This window comes from Siphateles boraxobius, unplaced genomic scaffold, assembly GCF_051911475.1.
Source record: "Siphateles boraxobius isolate OS27281-9 unplaced genomic scaffold, OSU_SipBor_1 41, whole genome shotgun sequence".
Classification (NCBI taxonomy): Eukaryota; Metazoa; Chordata; class Actinopteri; order Cypriniformes; family Leuciscidae; genus Siphateles; species Siphateles boraxobius.
Window position 1 is genome coordinate 14226852 of NW_027509042.1, and position 6000 is coordinate 14232851.

At 36.5% G+C, this 6000-nt stretch overlaps 1 long non-coding RNA gene across 2 annotated transcripts in view; it reads right to left on the bottom strand.

Moving 5' to 3' along the window:
- The window catches only part of LOC143706534 (uncharacterized), a 124618-nt gene extending 118995 nt beyond the window's left edge, over positions 1-5623 (bottom strand). For both annotated transcript variants that reach the window (XR_013192989.1, XR_013192988.1), the window contains exon 1: positions 5371-5623. This is a non-coding gene — a long non-coding RNA (uncharacterized LOC143706534). The remainder of the gene's footprint in view (positions 1-5370) is intronic.
- Between the last annotated feature and the right edge of the window lie 377 nt (positions 5624-6000).

A 6000-nucleotide genomic window follows, 5' to 3' on the forward strand; every position in this document is an offset into this window, starting at 1 on the left:
TGTTCGTGACCCCCTGCGTTGGGCTGTCCCCTGGCCAGGAAGATCATCCCGTCATTGAGTAGCCACTCGTACACACGTACACACTGGTGACCGCTCTTTCCCAATACAATCAGTTTTCTTCAACAGAACTCAGCTGTTTTCTGGAGCTTAGGAAAGGCACGTTCAAGAGTCACCAGAGCCATTCCGATTGCCTAATAGTGTTCACAGGGAGACAGGTTAATAACAACAGTATTTAATCACTTAAATCCATTAACTATCTTAAAAGCAGCAACTTAGCTACTTAGACTATACTCAGTGAATTTAGATCACAACCGTACATTCAGTGTACTTCATCTGTAGCCGGAGCCATCGGTCCTGAATGGTGGAGACTAAATGAGACAAAGTTGTTACTGGTCCTAAAATACGCTAATCAAAATGTCACCTCTATCGTTTAAGGTCTGTATTATTATTTTAAAGACTTCTTTAAAGTCATTCAGTTTTACATTTAAAACATTTACAAATAGCCCTCTGAACGCCAATTGTTTCTTTAAACATCTCTGTGTCTATGATTCTCAACTGAAACACTGTGCTTTACTTATTATCACAGATAACAGCTTTTAGCTGACTCATTGAATGAGAGAGACTCTGAGACATTCGGACTGGTACACTGCTCTCTCATATACTTCTAACATCAAACTTTTATACAGAATCTTTTAACTCTATCCCAGCTTAAGGCATCTTTGCCAGAAATTACATGTGTTTTCAAATAAACATAGTTTTACAGTTGTCCTTTGCCCACGTCAGGGAATCTAGACATTACAAATTTCCATTCAGATTGAGTCTCTGTCGCACTGGCTGTTTCAGCCACAGCACACATCAGATTTAGATAAGCGAACTGTTTCATTACAGCCAATAGCAGACTCATCTTTTGAAAGCAAAACATCAGCTTCTAGCTCTTTCATGGTCAACTTTTCAAGCTGTTTGTTTAATCAGATGCCTTTCAACACATTTTACATTTAGCAACCGTTAATTCAGTAGCCTACTACTTCTGCTTATTTGTTCTTACATCAAAATAATTATTCTAGTTCTCAATAACGTTTCACATTTCTCAATCTCAATTACCATAGTTTAATATTTGACTTAAGTTTTCTCTTGGAGTTTATCAATCTCCAATTAGGGTTTACTTTTTGACGAGGCAAGCACTCTCTGCTTGTGATACTTTTGCAGTTATTGTAAATCATCTGTGAGATTAGTCTCTCTATATACTCTAAAATCTTTTTTTAAATGTTTAATTACAACACAATCATCCTGTTAGTTACTTTGATATATTTTGCAACTCACATTTGTTGGAGTCATTAATTTTACATCAACCTGTATTCATCAATTCACTTTTAAAAATTACTATTATAGATCTTTTCTTTAAAAGGATTCACTTTAAGACTTCAATCTCTTGACCTTGTTTTTATCTCTAGTTCTTTCTCAGACGAAAATGTTAATATCATCATATTAAACACTGATCTACTTTCAAGCCCACATTAACACCAGAAATTTATATCACTTAATTACACTTTGTTTTTTACACCTTCTCGGTGGGCATTTACAGTTACATGTTAGATGGTCCTGCTGACCACAATTAAAACACTCTCTGTCATCTAGTGGGTTCATGTGTCAGCCTCAACTACAGCATCAGACACCTGTCCTTGACTATAGTTTGATCACTGTGAGCTTGCAAACGGCTCCAACTTACTGCACACCCTTGAAGCAGTGTGTGTCCCATTCAGGAATGTAAACAGAGCCACTGATTAAGCAGTTCTCTGTATTCTTTTACAGTCCACCAGTGGCGGATTTAATCACAATAGCCAAATCATAATCTTCATCATTATCATTGGCCGCACATTAATTTTAATAAGCTGCATCGAAATGCTCAAAATATTCTAAGTTGTTTTCACAAAGTTTTCGTTTAACTTTAGTCATACTTGTCCAGGGAAATTATCCCCGACCCATAATTTCATTTATAAAACAGACAATATCTTTTGCTTCAATTACTTAATATCAACAAATATCCAACATTATACATTATTGATTTCCAGAATTTTTGGTCAATTTGGTCAATTTTACTAATTTGGTATTATCATCAACAACCCTAATTACAGAACAAGTACATATCTAACATCCGGGAACCGGGCTGAATAATCAAACCCTGTTGCTGTACCCCCAGCATAGCTGGACCCTAGGTTCAAAACACAATGGTTATCAAACTAAAACTAAACCTAATTTCAATCATTATTTTACCATTAAAATATAGAATTTTCCCCATTTTGCTTAATGAAGCATTCCTTATCTTTATATCACATTAGTCCCCGTTAATCATACTCAATGCCTTATTTTTATTCTGAAACTCATTTTTCATACCATTTAAACAGTTAATTTGACTTCCATAAATTCTGTCAGACATTTTATTTTCATCACATATCATTTTCTACTATATTTCTTCTCAGTCTTTCCCTACATGCCAGTTCCTTCTGTATCCTCTCCTTTCTTTTCCCTACATGCCAGTTCCTTCTGTATCCTACCCAGTACATGATTGTTTGCACAATCCCCTATTTCACACAGACAGCCTTATTGCTGCTTGCAACTTCAATCCGTATCATATAAATTTAAGTTCTCTAGACATCTAATGTCATGCATCCATTTACTGGATGAAGAAGTAAAACCCTATTTCTCTCGACAGTTCTTTTTTATCTGCCCCTTTAAGACAACAATCCATTGTTTGTCCACACTGCTTACACATGTTGAACACAGCCATAACAACCTTTTTTGTTTCTCACTGCCCTGTTCAACTGATTCTCGCACTACTTTCAGTCTAGTTGTGCTCAGTGTTCCCTCCCTGGGGGAATCATGGTATTTTCTCAGTTTTTTCAATATCTAAAACATAAATTTCCCCCCATAATTTTCTCATTTGATAGAAAAACCGGTGTATCAAATTTGCATGCTTACCTTGAGACTTCCCCATATTGGCTGCTTCTCTGTTCTCTGTGGATTTCTCTTCAACGCGTGTTTTCCTGATCTGTTAGGCGTCCCCAACAGACCCGATTTTTCCTTTTAACCCAAATCGGTCGGGTTGCACTATTAGTGCCCTCCTAATTAAGGTTTACCAAAAACTGTTCTGGTTCCCCCTAATTAGCCTCAGTACCTAAAAACAATTTGCTCCGTCGTGGAACAACTAATTTTCAGGTTACCTATCTGTTTGAAATCTCTTGATCTGTTACAGATCTCAATTAATCTCAGATAATTTTCTCTCGTATCTGTTTGAAACCTCTTGATCTATATATAGATCTCACTTAATCTCAGATTACGTACCACAGAAACAGCCCTCAGCCAATATGGTTCACTCACATTTCATACCCGAAACAAAATACTTTTCCCCAAAAGAAAATATTTTAGACGTCTCTTACCAGAGATATGTTGGCTGCCACGGGTTCGCTTTCTTTTGATGCCACGGGTTCTTTCTCTTATGATACCTGTTTGAGATCAATGACTATTAAAATTTCTACAACAGAGACAGTCAAGCTTCATGATTCAGTGATCCCATTATTTCCTACTGACAAGCAAATCAAACAAAATGAGTGGTTCTCAAGCATTTAATAGGTTATATATAGGTTAATAGCTCGTTTAGAGAACTTTTTCATGATATGCTAATTTTTTGAGATAGGAATTTTGGGTTTTCATGAGCTGTATGCCAAAATCATCAGTATTAAAACAATAAAAGACCTGAAATATTTCAGTTGGTGTGCAATGAATCTAAAATATATGAAGGTTTAATTTTTATCATTACATTATGGAAAATAATGAACTTTATCACAATATGCTAATTTTTTGAGAAGGACCTGTATATATATATATTTTTTTTTTTTTAATTTTTAATTTTTTTTGTTCCACAGGCATCAGGGTGATTAAAGAGTAACTAAACACTAAAACAACGTTTTTTAGTTAATTATCTGTAAGAATGGAGCTTCATAAATGCTGTTCATTGATTCGAGTACATTTTTTGACATTTGGGTATAAAGTGTTTTAATTTTCAAATATATGCTGTAAAAACGTCTGAGTGCTGCCGTCTTCAGGTTAAACGGAAAGCTCCTGCAGTAGGGGTACTCTCTGACGTAGAATACTCTCTCACGTCACTCTGTCACGCCCTTGGTGCGAGCTCACCACGCAGTCAAAACTACTGTAGCGAGTCAGGAATTGGAATTACGAGTATTTAAAACGATCAGGATATATATACATTAACATCTAGTAGCATAGCATTTATATAGTTATTTAGATTATTTCGTGTAGCCTAGGTAGTTAATCTCGCCTATCGCTCAAGTGTGCAACCTGCATTTTACGTGGGATTGCTTCTCCAACGCAATGGCGGTGGAAATGGGCTTCTCCACACAGCTCGCGCTGCCAAACGCTTCTCTTCCTGCATGAACTCCACCACCGCAGCGCCGTCATGATGTGAGTGAGCAAATTTTTTTTAATCACAATTTATGTTCCTTCTTATTATAGGCTAAAGTTAATCCTCTGGTGTCGACAAACGCGCCGGCGCGATTTGCCGATTATTTTTTTCACATAGCAGCAAAATATAATGAACGTAACATAATAATAATCCTGGAAAAAATTACCTCAAAATGACTTAATATAAGAATAATCGGATGCCGATCGCGATGCGGGAGTTAAGACCGCAGTTTGAGCTGGTGTCCACACAGACAATTCACCCTCCACTTCAGGTGAAGGTGGGGGAGAAAAGTTCTCGACTTAAAATGACCGCTTTGTTGCAAAGCTACTTGCATCACTCCATTTTAGCTAGTTTACAGCAGCTGTCACTGCGGGTCTCAGGTGCACGTGTGTGTGTGTGTGTGTGTGTGTGTGTGTTTGTTTTTCCTGGGAAGTTTGTAGTAGTTTTAAACTTAAATTGCTCAAAAAGTAGGAAAATATTTGGGTATGATTAATTGGGTTTAAGAAAGAAGATTATCTTTATAATGAATTTTACTAATTTAATGCATTAAACTGACCCACCTATTTAATTTGGAAAAGTTTCCTTGTTGCTGACTATGCGTTTCTGTTTGTCATTTATATTAGCATATAAATCCTTTACCAGACCCCGCAAGGCTTGTCATAATTAATCACCCACAAATATGTCTGTGCTGACTCATTTATTTAATTATCATATTCTCATGAAGATATTAAACCCACTGAAAGATCATTAGCAACTCAGCCCTCTGACCTACTTCCTACTTCACCTCTGGTGCTGAATATGAGCTCACCTCTATTATAGCTCATTATTTTCATCTAGGGCATAAGGGTTGATTAAACGCATACCTCATACAGTGTGTGGTCAGTACTACTTACCGCATGCAATTAGTATTGATCCAGTGGGGTAGGATGAGACAATGAAAGATAAGCTTGCTCTGGACCGATGGCTATATTCCATTAGCCGCATAGAGCATGATGGAGGAAATACTATAGGCCTATGCCTTGACTTTCTTTGCAAATGGGAATATTTTTCACTCCCAGGATCTTGGTTCACAGACTGATATTGCACACTGGACGAATACACAAAAATGATCGTGCTTTTAGTGATTAACGAGACATCACCTGTTGACCTAGGTCAATCACTGAAGATAAACAGTTGTCAAGAGAGACCCCTAGCGGTCAGAATATGCATTCTAGTTGTGTAATTCAGAATAATTCCAGATGTGTAAAGGTTTTAAATAGTAGGCTACTTTAAAATGAAAAACAAAATAAGATTACGATTTTTACGACTTGAGATTTCTATAATCATTTGAATGTTGCATAACCAGCACAAATTAATTCCTGCAGGCATCACAAGCACAGCTATTCATGGAGACTAAAAAACCTCCATGAGTAGGTTTTTTAATAGGATATTAAAAATGAATAGAAAAAAAAAAACACAATACATGAACTATAAGATTGTCTATAAATAAGGGCGTGGTAGCCTTAGAGAATTGTCTATTTTAA